The following is a 17,453-nucleotide window of genomic DNA, read 5'->3' as shown; positions in this document are numbered from 1 at the left end:
CGAATCAAATCAAAGAGATTAGTGTAGGGCAGGTAAGGTTAGGGTAGGGTAGGGAAGAATAGAATAGAGTAGACTAGAGCAGAACAGAAAGAATAGAGTAGAGTAGACTAGAGTCAAATAGAATCGAATAGTGCCGAAAAGACAAAATAGAGTGGAATAGAGCCGATCAGAACCGAATCGACTTGATGGCGCAGAAAGGAGCTGAATCGAGCCGATATGAACCAAGTCAGGTAGAATCCCGCTCAAGAGTATTGAACAGAATAGAAGAGATTAGAGTAGGGTAAGTTAGGGTAGGGTAGGCTAGAATAGAATGCAGTAGCACACAACAGGATAGAATAGAACAGAACTGAAAGAATAGAATTGGGTCAAGTACTCTAGAGTAGAGAAGAATAGAGTTGAATATTGCCAAATAGAGCCATATAGAGCCAAAAAGAGCCGAAGCGATAGAAATCAAGAGGAATCGCGCCCACTCCTGCGGAATCGTGTCTTATCACGTCGGATCCCATCGAATTGCATTGAATCCCATCGATTCAAGTCAAATCACATCCAATCGATTAGAATAGACTAGAGTAGATTAGAGTACAATACAATAGAATAGAGAAGGATGGAGTAGAATGGTGTAGAATGGAGTCACTGGAGTCTAGTGGAGTCGAAAAGAGATAATAGAGTTGAGTAGAGTCTAATAGAGCCGAATAAAGCTGACTAGAGCCGAATGGAGCTGATTACAGCTGAATCGAAACGATCTGAGCTGAAGGGGGATGAATGGAGTGCAATGGAGCCGAGTTGAGCCAAATCACGTTGAAATGCATGGAATCGAATCCAGTAGAATCAATTAGAATAGGGTAGGATAGAATAGAGTAAAATAGAATCGAACACAGTAGAAGGGAATAGAAAGAATACAAGGGAAGAGAGTAGAAAAGGGTAGAGCAGAGCAGAATAGTGTAGAGTAGAACAGAGTCGAATCGAGCCAAATGGAGACGAAACAAGACAAACCACGTAGAATCCCATCGAATCAATTCCATGAAATTAGAGTAGGGAGGAGTAGAATCCTGTGCAATGGAACCGAATGGAGTCAAATAGAGTAGAAAAGAGCTGAAGAGAGCAGAAGAGTGCTGAATAGGGCCGAGGAGGACCGAATCGAGCTGAATTGAGCCAAAAGGAGCCGAATCCAGTGAATCGAGCCTAATGGAGCCAAATCGAGCCTAATCAAGCCGGATCTACACTATTCGTGCCGAATGGAGCCGAATGAACACGAATGGAACTGATTCGCCCCGAATCACGTCAAAATTCGTCGAATCGAATTGAATAGATTAGAGTAGGGGAGGTTGAGTATGGTAGGGTAGGGCAGGGTAGACTAGAGTAGCGTAGAATAGAAGAAAACAGAATAGACTAGAACAGAACAGAATAGAGCAATACAGAACAAATACAGAAGAGTAGGCTAGAGTAGAGTAGAGGGGAATAGAGTAGAGTAGAAGAGATCGAACAGAGCCAAATCGAGGCGAATCGCGTCGAAATGGGTTGAATCGAATCCAATCCAATGGATTAGAATAGATTAGAGTTGGGTGGCATAGGGTAGGGTAGAATAGAGTAGAATAGAACAGAAACAATACAATAGAGAAGAGTAGACTAGAGTCCAATAGAGTAGACTAGAGTCGAATAGAGTAGAGTCGAAGAGAGCCGAATGGAGACGAATTGCGAGGAATCGCGTCGAATCCATTAGAGCAAATTAGAGTGGTGTAGGTTAGGGTAGAGCAGAATAGTGTAGAATGGTGTCAAATGCTTTGAATAGAGACAAATAGAATAGAAAAGAGTCGAATAGAGCAGTTTAGGGCTGAAAAAGGCTGAATCGAGCATAATGGAAGCAATTCAAGCCAAAAGGAGCCGAATGGAGCGTCATTGAGCCGAATGGAGCCGAATGGAGCCAAATCAACTCGAATCATTGCGATTCAAGCTTAATCGCGTCGAATTGCGTTCAGCGCGTCAGATCCAATCGAAACGTCTAGATTAGAGAAGGGGAGGGGAGGGTAGAATAGAATAAAGTAGAGTAGAAAGAAGAGATTAGAACAGAATAGAATAGAGGGGAAAAGAGTAGGGTCGAATGGACTCGAATAGAGTCCAATAGAGCCGAATAGGCCGAATAGAGACGAATAGAGAAAAGAGAGCTGAATAGAGCCGAAAAGAGCCGTATAGTGCCGAAGCGCACCTAATCGAGCTGAATCAAGCAGAATCACACTGACTGTCGCTGAATAGCGTCCAATCACATCGTTTTGTGTCAAACCGTGTCGAAACGCTTCATATCGTGTCGAATTGCGTCGAGTGTCGTCGAATCACAGCGAATCGCGTTGTATTACGTCGAATAACTTCGAATTGCGTCCAGTCTCATAGAATTCTGTTGAATCTCGTCAAATCGCATGGAATCTCATCAAATCTCCTTGAATCCCGTCGAATACCTTCGGACCTTGTCGAATCCTGTCGAATCCAGTCAAATCGCGTCAAACTGAATCAAATTCGATCCAATAGATTAAAGTAGGGTAGGTCTGGGTGAGGAGCAGTAGGGTTGGGTAGGGTAGAGTAGAATAGAGTACAACAGAATAGGATAGAACAGAACAGAACACAATCGAAAGAATACAACAGAATAGAGTAGAGTAGAAAAGAGTCAAATAGTGCAGAAGCTAGCCGAGTGGAGACCAAACGAGATGAATCGCGTTGAATCGCTTGGAATCGGGTCAAATCGAATCGAATCGATTAGAAGAGATTAGGGTAGGGAAGGGTAGACTAGAGGAGAAGAGTGTAGAATGGTGTGGAATGGAATAGAATGGAGCCGAATAGAGACGGATAGAGACGAATAGAGTAGAAAAGAATCGAATAGAGGAGAATAGGGCCAAATAGGGCCAAAGAAGGCCTAATCGAGCAGAATTCAGCAGAATCGACACAATTCGAGCCAAATCGAGCCGAATGGAGTGAATTGGAGCCAAATCGAGCTGATTCGAAGTGAATCGAGCGGATTCAAGCCCAATGGCGTCGAATCGCGGGGAAATGCGTGGAATCAAATCGAATGAAATAGATTAGAGAAGGGGAGGGGAGGGTCTGGGATGGTAGAATAGACTAGAATAGAAGAGTACAGAATAGAAAGAACAGAATATAGTACAGTAGGGTAGAGCAGAGAAAAGTAGAGAAGAGTAGAATTGAGTCAAATAGAGTCGAATGGAATCAAATAGTGCAGGACATGGCTGAATAGAGCCAATTCTAGGGGAATCGAGCCAAATGGAAACAAAACGAGCTGAATCACGTCAAATTGTTTCGAATCGCGTCGACTGGAACCCATGAGAAAAGAGTAAGGCAGGGTAGGGTAGAACAGAATAGAGTAGAATGGAGTGAAAATGGAGTCGCATAGAGACAAATAGAGTAGAAAAGAGTCGAATCGAGCCGAATAGGGCCGAATAAGGCTGAACCGAGTCGAATCGAGCCGAAACGAGCTGAATCGAAGCGATTGGAGCCAAATCGAGCTGAATCGAGCTGATGGTGCCGAATCGAGCCGAATCGAGCCGATTCAACCGTAATCGCGTCCCAAAGCATCGAAATACCTTGAATCGAATCAAACCGAACAGATTAGAAAAAGTTAGGGTAGGGTAGTTTATGAGAGGGTAGACTAGGGTAGACGAAACTAGGCTACAGTATAGTAGACAAGAGAAGGCTAGAGTAGTAGCCTAGACTAGTCAGCTGGACTAGTCAGCAAGACTAGTGGCATATATCAGTAGCCTAGACAGCTAGCCTTGAACAGTACCTTTGCCTTGATGAGTACCCTAAATTAGTAATCTGAACTAGTAAACTAGCCTGACTGCTAACCTTAACTAGTAGCCTTGCCTTAACTAGCACCCTTAGCTAGTCGCCTTGCCTGAACGAGTAGTCTTAACTAGTACCTTTGCTGTACTAGTATGCTTAACTAGCAAGCTTTCCTTAACTAGTACCCTGGCCTTAACTACTACTCTTGCCTTAACTAGTACTATTAACTTGTTCCCCTGCCTCAACTGGTGGCCTTAACGAGGACTCTTCCCTTAACATGTACCCTTAACTAGTACCCCTGCCTTACCTAGTAGTCTTAACTAGTATCCTTGCCTGAACTAGTACTCTTAACTAGTCATGTGGCTTTAACTACTAGCCTGAACTAGTACCCTTGCCCAAACAAGTACCCATAATTAGTACTCTTATGGAGTACCCCTATGTAGCAGGGTATGGTACGGTGGCGTAGCACAGGGTAGGGTAGCATACGGTGGAACAGAGAAAATAGAATAAAATAGAATAGAACAGCATAGGTCAGGATAGGTTAGTTTAGTGTAGGGTATGGTAGAGTAGCATAGGATGGAAAGGAGAACATAGCAAATGAGAATAGAATAAAACAGAATAGAAAAGAACAGACTAGATTAGGATACAGCAGGGTGGGATAGGGTTCTGTAGAATAGAATAGTGTGGAATGGTGTGGAATGGAGCCAAATGGAATCGTTGAGAGATGAATAGAGTAGAGAAGAGTTGACTAGAGCCCAATAGCACCGAATAGAGCCGAATGGAGCCAAATTGAGTCCAGTCGACCAGATTCGAGCTGAATGGAGCAGAATGGAGCTGGAACGAGCCAAATAGAGACAAACAAAATGAGCCGAGCTAAATCCAGCCAAATCGCATCCTATTGGAGCGAATCTCATCGCATTCCATCAAATCCTACCAAAACCCTTCGAATCTCATGGAATCTCACCAAATCCCGTCCAGTTGTGTCAAATGGGGTTGAATTGAATGGAATCGAATTCAATTGAACAGATTAGAGTAGTGTAAGTTAGGCTGGGATTCGGTAGGGTGGGACACAAAAAACTAGGCTGGAGTAGAAGAGAAGAGAATGCAAAGAGTAGAATGGAGTAGAGTTGAGTAGAGTAAAAGAGTCAGAGTCGAATAGTGCAGAATATAGATGAACAGATCCAATTCGAGCTGAATCGAGTCGAATGGAGAGGAAAAGAGACAAAAAGCGATGAATCGAATCAATCACAATAGATTAGAGTAGCGCAGAGTAGAACAGAGTAGAAAAGTGTAGAATGGAGTCGAACAGAGTAGAATGGTGTGAAATGGTGTTGAATGGAGCCGAATAGAGACGAATGAATGAGAAAAGTGTTGAATAGAGCTGAACAGGGCCGAATAAGGTTGGAACGAGCCTAATTATGCTGAATCGAGCAGAATCGAGCCGAATTGACCCAATTCAAGGCAAACAGAGCTAAATCAAGCCGATTCAAGCCTAATGACATGGAATTGCATTCAAATGCATAGAATCGAATCGAATCGATTAGAGTAGAGTAGAGTAGGGTAGGAGGGGTTAGAGTAGAACACAACAGAAACAATAGAATACAATTAAGTAGAGACGAGTAGAATAGAATAGAGTCTAATAGAGTTGAATAGAGCCGAACAGAGCTGAATGCAGCTGAATCGACCAAATTCTAGGTGAATCGAGACGAATCATGTAGAATCGGATTGAAATGTGTCGAATCAAATCAAAGAGATTAGTGTAGGGCAGGTAAGGTTAGGGTAGGGTAGGGAAGAATAGAATAGAGTAGACTAGAGCAGAACAGAAAGAATAGAGTAGAGTAGACTAGAGTCAAATAGAATCGAATAGTGCCGAAAAGACAAAATAGAGTGGAATAGAGCCGATCAGACGAATCGACTTGATGGCGCAGAAAGGAGCTGAATTGAGCCGATATGAACCAAGTCAGGTAGAATCCCGCTCAAGAGTATTGAACAGAATAGAAGAGATTAGAGTAGGGTAAGTTAGGGTAGGGTAGGCTAGAATAGAATGCAGTAGCACACAACAGGATAGAATAGAACAGAACTGAAAGAATAGAATTGGGTCAAGTACTCTAGAGTAGAGAAGAATAGAGTTGAATATTGCCAAATAGAGCCATATAGAGCCAAAAAGAGCCGAAGCGATAGAAATCAAGAGGAATCGTGCCCACTCCTGCGGAATCGTGTCTTATCACGTCGGATCCCATCGAATTGCATTGAATCCCATCGATTCAAGTCAAATCACATCCAATCGATTAGAATAGACTAGAGTAGATTAGAGTACAATACAATAGAATAGAGAAGGATGGAGTAGAATGGTGTAGAATGGAGTCACTGGAGTCTAGTGGAGTCGAAAAGAGATAATAGAGTTGAGTAGAGTCTAATAGAGCCGAATAAAGCTGACTAGAGCCGAATGGAGCTGATTACAGCTGAATCGAAACGATCTGAGCTGAAGGGGGATGAATGGAGTGCAATGGAGCCGAGTTGAGCCAAATCACGTTGAAATGCATGGAATCGAATCCAGTAGAATCAATTAGAATAGGGTAGGATAGAATAGAGTAAAATAGAATCGAACACAGTAGAAGGGAATAGAAAGAATACAAGGGAAGAGAGTAGAAAAGGGTAGAGCAGAGCAGAATAGTGTAGAGTAGAACAGAGTCGAATCGAGCCAAATGGAGACGAAACAAGACAAACCACGTAGAATCCCATCGAATCAATTCCATGAAATTAGAGTAGGGAGGAGTAGAATCCTGTGCAATGGAACCGAATGGAGTCAAATAGAGTAGAAAAGAGCTGAAGAGAGCAGAAGAGTGCTGAATAGGGCCGAGGAGGACCGAATCGAGCTGAATTGAGCCAAAAGGAGCCGAATCCAGTGAATCGAGCCTAATGGAGCCAAATCGAGCCTAATCAAGCCGGATCTACACTATTCGTGCCGAATGGAGCCGAATGAACACGAATGGAACTGATTCGCCCCGAATCACGTCAAAATTCGTCGAATCGAATTGAATAGATTAGAGTAGGGGAGGTTGAGTATGGTAGGGTAGGGCAGGGTAGACTAGAGTAGAGTAGAATAGAAGAAAACAGAATAGACTAGAACAGAACAGAATAGAGCAATACAGAACAAATACAGAAGAGTAGGCTAGAGTAGAGTAGAGGGGAATAGAGTAGAGTAGAAGAGATCGAACAGAGCCAAATCGAGGCGAATCGCGTCGAAATGGGTTGAATCGAATCCAATCCAATGGATTAGAATAGATTAGAGTTGGGTGGCATAGGGTAGGGTAGAATAGAGTAGAATAGAACAGAAACAATACAATAGAGAAGAGTAGACTAGAGTCCAATAGAGTAGACTAGAGTCGAATAGAGTAGAGTCGAAGAGAGCCGAATGGAGACGAATTGCGAGGAATCGCGTCGAATCCATTAGAGCAAATTAGAGTGGTGTAGGTTAGGGTAGAGCAGAATAGTGTAGAATGGTGTCAAATGCTTTGAATAGAGACAAATAGAATAGAAAAGAGTCGAATAGAGCAGTTTAGGGCTGAAAAAGGCTGAATCGAGCATAATGGAAGCAATTCAAGCCAAAAGGAGCCGAATGGAGCGTCATTGAGCCGAATGGAGCCGAATGGAGCCAAATCAACTCGAATCATTGCGATTCAAGCTTAATCGCGTCGAATTGCGTTCAGCGCGTCAGATCCAATCGAAACGTCTAGATTAGAGAAGGGGAGGGGAGGGTAGAATAGAATAAAGTAGAGTAGAAAGAAGAGATTAGAACAGAATAGAATAGAGGGGAAAAGAGTAGGGTCGAATGGACTCGAATAGAGTCCAATAGAGCCGAATAGGCCGAATAGAGACGAATAGAGAAAAGAGAGCTGAATAGAGCCGAAAAGAGCCGTATAGTGCCGAAGCGCACCTAATCGAGCTGAATCAAGCAGAATCACACTGACTGTCGCTGAATAGCGTCCAATCACATCGTTTTGTGTCAAACCGTGTCGAAACGCTTCATATCGTGTCGAATTGCGTCGAGTGTCGTCGAATCACAGCGAATCGCGTTGTATTACGTCGAATAACTTCGAATTGCGTCCAGTCTCATAGAATTCTGTTGAATCTCGTCAAATCGCATGGAATCTCATCAAATCTCCTTGAATCCCGTCGAATACCTTCGGACCTTGTCGAATCCTGTCGAATCCAGTCAAATCGCGTCAAACTGAATCAAATTCGATCCAATAGATTAAAGTAGGGTAGGTCTGGGTGAGGAGCAGTAGGGTTGGGTAGGGTAGAGTAGAATAGAGTACAACAGAATAGGATAGAACAGAACAGAACACAATCGAAAGAATACAACAGAATAGAGTAGAGTAGAAAAGAGTCAAATAGTGCAGAAGCTAGCCGAGTGGAGACCAAACGAGATGAATCGCGTTGAATCGCTTGGAATCGGGTCAAATCGAATCGAATCGATTAGAAGAGATTAGGGTAGGGAAGGGTAGACTAGAGGAGAAGAGTGTAGAATGGTGTGGAATGGAATAGAATGGAGCCGAATAGAGACGGATAGAGACGAATAGAGTAGAAAAGAATCGAATAGAGGAGAATAGGGCCAAATAGGGCCAAAGAAGGCCTAATCGAGCAGAATTCAGCAGAATCGACACAATTCGAGCCAAATCGAGCCGAATGGAGTGAATTGGAGCCAAATCGAGCTGATTCGAAGTGAATCGAGCGGATTCAAGCCCAATGGCGTCGAATCGCGGGGAAATGCGTGGAATCAAATCGAATGAAATAGATTAGAGAAGGGGAGGGGAGGGTCTGGGATGGTAGAATAGACTAGAATAGAAGAGTACAGAATAGAAAGAACAGAATATAGTACAGTAGGGTAGAGCAGAGAAAAGTAGAGAAGAGTAGAATTGAGTCAAATAGAGTCGAATGGAATCAAATAGTGCAGGACATGGCTGAATAGAGCCAATTCTAGGGGAATCGAGCCAAATGGAAACAAAACGAGCTGAATCACGTCAAATTGTTTCGAATCGCGTCGACTGGAACCCATGAGAAAAGAGTAAGGCAGGGTAGGGTAGAACAGAATAGAGTAGAATGGAGTGAAAATGGAGTCGCATAGAGACAAATAGAGTAGAAAAGAGTCGAATCGAGCCGAATAGGGCCGAATAAGGCTGAACCGAGTCGAATCGAGCCGAAACGAGCTGAATCGAAGCGATTGGAGCCAAATCGAGCTGAATCGAGCTGATGGTGCCGAATCGAGCCGAATCGAGCCGATTCAACCGTAATCGCGTCCCAAAGCATCGAAATACCTTGAATCGAATCAAACCGAACAGATTAGAAAAAGTTAGGGTAGGGTAGTTTATGAGAGGGTAGACTAGGGTAGACGAAACTAGGCTACAGTATAGTAGACAAGAGAAGGCTAGAGTAGTAGCCTAGACTAGTCAGCTGGACTAGTCAGCAAGACTAGTGGCATATATCAGTAGCCTAGACAGCTAGCCTTGAACAGTACCTTTGCCTTGATGAGTACCCTAAATTAGTAATCTGAACTAGTAAACTAGCCTGACTGCTAACCTTAACTAGTAGCCTTGCCTTAACTAGCACCCTTAGCTAGCCGCCTTGCCTGAATGAGTAGTCTTAACTAGTACCTTTGCTGTACTAGTATGCTTAACTAGCAAGCTTTCCTTAACTAGTACCCTGGCCTTAACTACTACTCTTGCCTTAACTAGTACCATTAACTTGTTCCCCTGCCTCAACTGGTGGCCTTAACGAGGACTCTTCCCTTAACATGTACCCTTAACTAGTACCCCTGCCTTACCTAGTAGTCTTAACTAGTATCCTTGCCTGAACTAGTACTCTTAACTAGTCATGTGGCTTTAACTACTAGCCTGAACTAGTACCCTTGCCCAAACAAGTACCCATAATTAGTACTCTTATGGAGTACCCCTATGTAGCAGGGTATGGTACGGTGGCGTAGCACAGGGTAGGGTAGCATACGGTGGAACAGAGAAAATAGAATAAAATAGAATAGAACAGCATAGGTCAGGATAGGTTAGTTTAGTGTAGGGTATGGTAGAGTAGCATAGGATGGAAAGGAGAACATAGCAAATGAGAATAGAATAAAACAGAATAGAAAAGAACAGACTAGATTAGGATACAGCAGGGTGGGATAGGGTTCTGTAGAATAGAATAGTGTGGAATGGTGTGGAATGGAGCCAAATGGAATCGTTGAGAGATGAATAGAGTAGAGAAGAGTTGACTAGAGCCCAATAGCACCGAATAGAGCCGAATGGAGCCAAATTGAGTCCAGTCGACCAGATTCGAGCTGAATGGAGCAGAATGGAGCTGGAACGAGCCAAATAGAGACAAACAAAATGAGCCGAGCTAAATCCAGCCAAATCGCATCCTATTGGAGCGAATCTCATCGCATTCCATCAAATCCTACCAAAACCCTTCGAATCTCATGGAATCTCACCAAATCCCGTCCAGTTGTGTCAAATGGGGTTGAATTGAATGGAATCGAATTCAGTTGAACAGATTAGAGTAGTGTAAGTTAGGCTGGGATTCGGTAGGGTGGGACACAAAAAACTAGGCTGGAGTAGAAGAGAAGAGAATGCAAAGAGTAGAATGGAGTAGAGTTGAGTAGAGTAAAAGAGTCAGAGTCGAATAGTGCAGAATATAGATGAACAGATCCAATTCGAGCTGAATCGAGTCGAATGGAGAGGAAAAGAGACAAAAAGCGATGAATCGAATCAATCACAATAGATTAGAGTAGCGCAGAGTAGAACAGAGTAGAAAAGTGTAGAATGGAGTCGAACAGAGTAGAATGGTGTGAAATGGTGTTGAATGGAGCCGAATAGAGACGAATGAATGAGAAAAGTGTTGAATAGAGCCGAACAGGGCCGAATAAGGTTGGAACGAGCCTAATTATGCTGAATCGAGCAGAATCGAGCCGAATTGACCCAATTCAAGGCAAACAGAGCTAAATCAAGCCGATTCAAGCCTAATGACATGGAATTGCATTCAAATGCATAGAATCGAATCGAATCGATTAGAGTAGAGTAGGGTAGGAGGGGTTAGAGTAGAACACAACAGAAACAATAGAATACAATTAAGTAGAGACGAGTAGAATAGAATAGAGTCTAATAGAGTTGAATAGAGCCGAACAGAGCTGAATGCAGCTGAATCGACCAAATTCTAGGTGAATCGAGACGAATCATGTAGAATCGGATTGAAATGTGTCGAATCAAATCAAAGAGATTAGTGTAGGGCAGGTAAGGTTAGGGTAGGGTAGGGAAGAATAGAATAGAGTAGACTAGAGCAGAACAGAAAGAATAGAGTAGAGTAGACTAGAGTCAAATAGAATCGAATAGTGCCGAAAAGACAAAATAGAGTGGAATAGAGCCGATCAGAACCGAATCGACTTGATGGCGCAGAAAGGAGCTGAATCGAGCCGATATGAACCAAGTCAGGTAGAATCCCGCTCAAGAGTATTGAACAGAATAGAAGAGATTAGAGTAGGGTAAGTTAGGGTAGGGTAGGCTAGAATAGAATGCAGTAGCACACAACAGGATAGAATAGAACAGAACTGAAAGAATAGAATTGGGTCAAGTACTCTAGAGTAGAGAAGAATAGAGTTGAATATTGCCAAATAGAGCCATATAGAGCCAAAAAGAGCCGAAGCGATAGAAATCAAGAGGAATCGCGCCCACTCCTGCGGAATCGTGTCTTATCACGTCGGATCCCATCGAATTGCATTGAATCCCATCGATTCAAGTCAAATCACATCCAATCGATTAGAATAGACTAGAGTAGATTAGAGTACAATACAATAGAATAGAGAAGGATGGAGTAGAATGGTGTAGAATGGAGTCACTGGAGTCTAGTGGAGTCGAAAAGAGATAATAGAGTTGAGTAGAGTCTAATAGAGCCGAATAAAGCTGACTAGAGCCGAATGGAGCTGATTACAGCTGAATCGAAACGATCTGAGCTGAAGGGGGATGAATGGAGTGCAATGGAGCCGAGTTGAGCCAAATCACGTTGAAATGCATGGAATCGAATCCAGTAGAATCAATTAGAATAGGGTAGGATAGAATAGAGTAAAATAGAATTGAACACAGTAGAAGGGAATAGAAAGAATACAAGGGAAGAGAGTAGAAAAGGGTAGAGCAGAGCAGAATAGTGTAGAGTAGAACAGAGTCGAATCGAGCCAAATGGAGACGAAACAAGACAAACCACGTAGAATCCCATCGAATCAATTCCATGAAATTAGAGTAGGGAGGAGTAGAATCCTGTGCAATGGAACCGAATGGAGTCAAATAGAGTAGAAAAGAGCTGAAGAGAGCAGAAGAGTGCTGAATAGGGCCGAGGAGGACCGAATCGAGCTGAATTGAGCCAAAAGGAGCCGAATCCAGTGAATCGAGCCTAATGGAGCCAAATCGAGCCTAATCAAGCCGGATCTACACTATTCGTGCCGAATGGAGCCGAATGAACACGAATGGAACTGATTCGCCCCGAATCACGTCAAAATTCGTTGAATCGAATTGAATAGATTAGAGTAGGGGAGGTTGAGTATGGTAGGGTAGGGCAGGGTAGACTAGAGTAGAGTAGAATAGAAGAAAACAGAATAGACTAGAACAGAACAGAATAGAGCAATACAGAACAAATACAGAAGAGTAGGCTAGAGTAGAGTAGAGGGGAATAGAGTAGAGTAGAAGAGATCGAACAGAGCCAAATCGAGGCGAATCGCGTCGAAATGGGTTGAATCGAATCCAATCCAATGGATTAGAATAGATTAGAGTTGGGTGGCATAGGGTAGGGTAGAATAGAGTAGAATAGAACAGAAACAATACAATAGAGAAGAGTAGACTAGAGTCCAATAGAGTAGACTAGAGTCGAATAGAGTAGAGTCGAAGAGAGCCGAATGGAGACGAATTGCGAGGAATCGCGTCGAATCCATTAGAGCAAATTAGAGTGGTGTAGGTTAGGGTAGAGCAGAATAGTGTAGAATGGTGTCAAATGCTTTGAATAGAGACAAATAGAATAGAAAAGAGTCGAATAGAGCAGTTTAGGGCTGAAAAAGGCTGAATCGAGCATAATGGAAGCAATTCAAGCCAAAAGGAGCCGAATGGAGCGTCATTGAGCCGAATGGAGCCGAATGGAGCCAAATCAACTCGAATCATTGCGATTCAAGCTTAATCGCGTCGAATTGCGTTCAGCGCGTCAGATCCAATCGAAACGTCTAGATTAGAGAAGGGGAGGGGAGGGTAGAATAGAATAAAGTAGAGTAGAAAGAAGAGATTAGAACAGAATAGAATAGAGGGGAAAAGAGTAGGGTCGAATGGACTCGAATAGAGTCCAATAGAGCCGAATAGGCCGAATAGAGACGAATAGAGAAAAGAGAGCTGAATAGAGCCGAAAAGAGCCGTATAGTGCCGAAGCGCACCTAATCGAGCTGAATCAAGCAGAATCACACTGACTGTCGCTGAATAGCGTCCAATCACATCGTTTTGTGTCAAACCGTGTCGAAACGCTTCATATCGTGTCGAATTGCGTCGAGTGTCGTCGAATCACAGCGAATCGCGTTGTATTACGTCGAATAACTTCGAATTGCGTCCAGTCTCATAGAATTCTGTTGAATCTCGTCAAATCGCATGGAATCTCATCAAATCTCCTTGAATCCCGTCGAATACCTTCGGACCTTGTCGAATCCTGTCGAATCCAGTCAAATCGCGTCAAACTGAATCAAATTCGATCCAATAGATTAAAGTAGGGTAGGTCTGGGTGAGGAGCAGTAGGGTTGGGTAGGGTAGAGTAGAATAGAGTACAACAGAATAGGATAGAACAGAACAGAACACAATCGAAAGAATACAACAGAATAGAGTAGAGTAGAAAAGAGTCAAATAGTGCAGAAGCTAGCCGAGTGGAGACCAAACGAGATGAATCGCGTTGAATCGCTTGGAATCGGGTCAAATCGAATCGAATCGATTAGAAGAGATTAGGGTAGGGAAGGGTAGACTAGAGGAGAAGAGTGTAGAATGGTGTGGAATGGAATAGAATGGAGCCGAATAGAGACGGATAGAGACGAATAGAGTAGAAAAGAATCGAATAGAGGAGAATAGGGCCAAATAGGGCCAAAGAAGGCCTAATCGAGCAGAATTCAGCAGAATCGACACAATTCGAGCCAAATCGAGCCGAATGGAGTGAATTGGAGCCAAATCGAGCTGATTCGAAGTGAATCGAGCGGATTCAAGCCCAATCGCGTCGAATCGCGGGGAAATGCGTGGAATCAAATCGAATGAAATAGATTAGAGAAGGGGAGGGGAGGGTCTGGGATGGTAGAATAGACTAGAATAGAAGAGTACAGAATAGAAAGAACAGAATATAGTACAGTAGGGTAGAGCAGAGAAAAGTAGAGAAGAGTAGAATTGAGTCAAATAGAGTCGAATGGAATCAAATAGTGCAGGACATGGCTGAATAGAGCCAATTCTAGGCGAATCGAGCCAAATGGAAACAAAACGAGCTGAATCACGTCAAATTGTTTCGAATCGCGTCGACTGGAACCCATGAGAAAAGAGTAAGGCAGGGTAGGGTAGAACAGAATAGAGTAGAATGGAGTGAAAATGGAGTCGCATAGAGACAAATAGAGTAGAAAAGAGTCGAATCGAGCCGAATAGGGCCGAATAAGGCTGAACCGAGTCGAATCGAGCCGAAACGAGCTGAATCGAAGCGATTGGAGCCAAATCGAGCTGAATCGAGCTGATGGTGCCGAATCGAGCCGAATCGAGCCGATTCAACCGTAATCGCGTCCCAAAGCATCGAAATACCTTGAATCGAATCAAACAGAACAGATTAGAAAAAGTTAGGGTAGGGTAGTTTATGAGAGGGTAGACTAGGGTAGACGAAACTAGGCTACAGTATAGTAGACAAGAGAAGGCTAGAGTAGTAGCCTAGACTAGTCAGCTGGACTAGTCAGCAAGACTAGTGGCATATATCAGTAGCCTAGACAGCTAGCCTTGAACAGTACCTTTGCCTTGATGAGTACCCTAAATTAGTAATCTGAACTAGTAAACTAGCCTGACTGCTAACCTTAACTAGTAGCCTTGCCTTAACTAGCACCCTTAGCTAGCCGCCTTGCCTGAACGAGTAGTCTTAACTAGTACCTTTGCTGTACTAGTATGCTTAACTAGCAAGCTTTCCTTAACTAGTACCCTGGCCTTAACTACTACTCTTGCCTTAACTAGTACCATTAACTTGTTCCCCTGCCTCAACTGGTGGCCTTAACGAGGACTCTTCCCTTAACATGTACCCTTAACTAGTACCCCTGCCTTACCTAGTAGTCTTAACTAGTATCCTTGCCTGAACTAGTACTCTTAACTAGTCATGTGGCTTTAACTACTAGCCTGAACTAGTACCCTTGCCCAAACAAGTACCCATAATTAGTACTCTTATGGAGTACCCCTATGTAGCAGGGTATGGTACGGTGGCGTAGCACAGGGTAGGGTAGCATACGGTGGAACAGAGAAAATAGAATAAAATAGAATAGAACAGCATAGGTCAGGATAGGTTAGTTTAGTGTAGGGTATGGTAGAGTAGCATAGGATGGAAAGGAGAACATAGCAAATGAGAATAGAATAAAACAGAATAGAAAAGAACAGACTAGATTAGGATACAGCAGGGTGGGATAGGGTTCTGTAGAATAGAATAGTGTGGAATGGTGTGGAATGGAGCCAAATGGAATCGTTGAGAGATGAATAGAGTAGAGAAGAGTTGACTAGAGCCCAATAGCACCGAATAGAGCCGAATGGAGCCAAATTGAGTCCAGTCGACCAGATTCGAGCTGAATGGAGCAGAATGGAGCTGGAACGAGCCAAATAGAGACAAACAAAATGAGCCGAGCTAAATCCAGCCAAATCGCATCCTATTGGAGCGAATCTCATCGCATTCCATCAAATCCTACCAAAACCCTTCGAATCTCATGGAATCTCACCAAATCCCGTCCAGTTGTGTCAAATGGGGTTGAATTGAATGGAATCGAATTCAGTTGAACAGATTAGAGTAGTGTAAGTTAGGCTGGGATTCGGTAGGGTGGGACACAAAAAACTAGGCTGGAGTAGAAGAGAAGAGAATGCAAAGAGTAGAATGGAGTAGAGTTGAGTAGAGTAAAAGAGTCAGAGTCGAATAGTGCAGAATATAGATGAACAGATCCAATTCGAGCTGAATCGAGTCGAATGGAGAGGAAAAGAGACAAAAAGCGATGAATCGAATCAATCACAATAGATTAGAGTAGCGCAGAGTAGAACAGAGTAGAAAAGTGTAGAATGGAGTCGAACAGAGTAGAATGGTGTGAAATGGTGTTGAATGGAGCCGAATAGAGACGAATGAATGAGAAAAGTGTTGAATAGAGCCGAACAGGGCCGAATAAGGTTGGAACGAGCCTAATTATGCTGAATCGAGCAGAATCGAGCCGAATTGACCCAATTCAAGGCAAACAGAGCTAAATCAAGCCGATTCAAGCCTAATGACATGGAATTGCATTCAAATGCATAGAATCGAATCGAATCGATTAGAGTAGAGTAGAGCAGAGTAGGGTAGGAGGGGTTAGAGTAGAACACAACAGAAACAATAGAATACAATTAAGTAGAGACGAGTAGAATAGAATAGAGTCTAATAGAGTTGAATAGAGCCGAACAGAGCTGAATGCAGCTGAATCGACCAAATTCTAGGTGAATCGAGACGAATCATGTAGAATCGGATTGAAATGTGTCGAATCAAATCAAAGAGATTAGTGTAGGGCAGGTAAGGTTAGGGTAGGGTAGGGAAGAATAGAATAGAGTAGACTAGAGCAGAACAGAAAGAATAGAGTAGAGTAGACTAGAGTCAAATAGAATCGAATAGTGCCGAAAAGACAAAATAGAGTGGAATAGAGCCGATCAGAACCGAATCGACTTGATGGCGCAGAAAGGAGCTGAATCGAGCCGATATGAACCAAGTCAGGTAGAATCCCGCTCAAGAGTATTGAACAGAATAGAAGAGATTAGAGTAGGGTAAGTTAGGGTAGGGTAGGCTAGAATAGAATGCAGTAGCACACAACAGGATAGAATAGAACAGAACTGAAAGAATAGAATTGGGTCAAGTACTCTAGAGTAGAGAAGAATAGAGTTGAATATTGCCAAATAGAGCCAAATAGAGCCATATAGAGCCAAAAAGAGCCGAAGCGATAGAAATCAAGAGGAATCGCGCCCAATCCTGCGGAATCGTGTCTTATCACGTCGGATCCCATCGAATTGCATTGAATCCCATCGATTCAAGTCAAATCACATCCAATCGATTAGAATAGACTAGAGTAGATTAGAGTACAATACAATAGAATAGAGAAGGATGGAGTAGAATGGTGTAGAATGGAGTCACTGGAGTCGAAAAGAAATAATAGAGTTGAGTAGAGTCTAATAGAGCCGAATAAAGCTGACTAGAGCCGAATGGAGCTGATTACAGCTGAATCGAAACGATCTGAGCTGAAGGGGGATGAATGGAGTGCAATGGAGCCGAGTTGAGCCAAATCACGTTGAAATGCATGGGATCGAATCCAGTAGAATCAATTAGAATAGGGTAGGATAGAATAGAGTAAAATAGAATCGAACACAGTAGAAGGGAATAGAAAGAAT

Source organism: Elephas maximus, chromosome 10 (genome assembly GCF_024166365.1).
Source record: "Elephas maximus indicus isolate mEleMax1 chromosome 10, mEleMax1 primary haplotype, whole genome shotgun sequence".
Classification (NCBI taxonomy): Eukaryota; Metazoa; Chordata; class Mammalia; order Proboscidea; family Elephantidae; genus Elephas; species Elephas maximus.
This window is presented reverse-complemented; position numbering follows the sequence as displayed.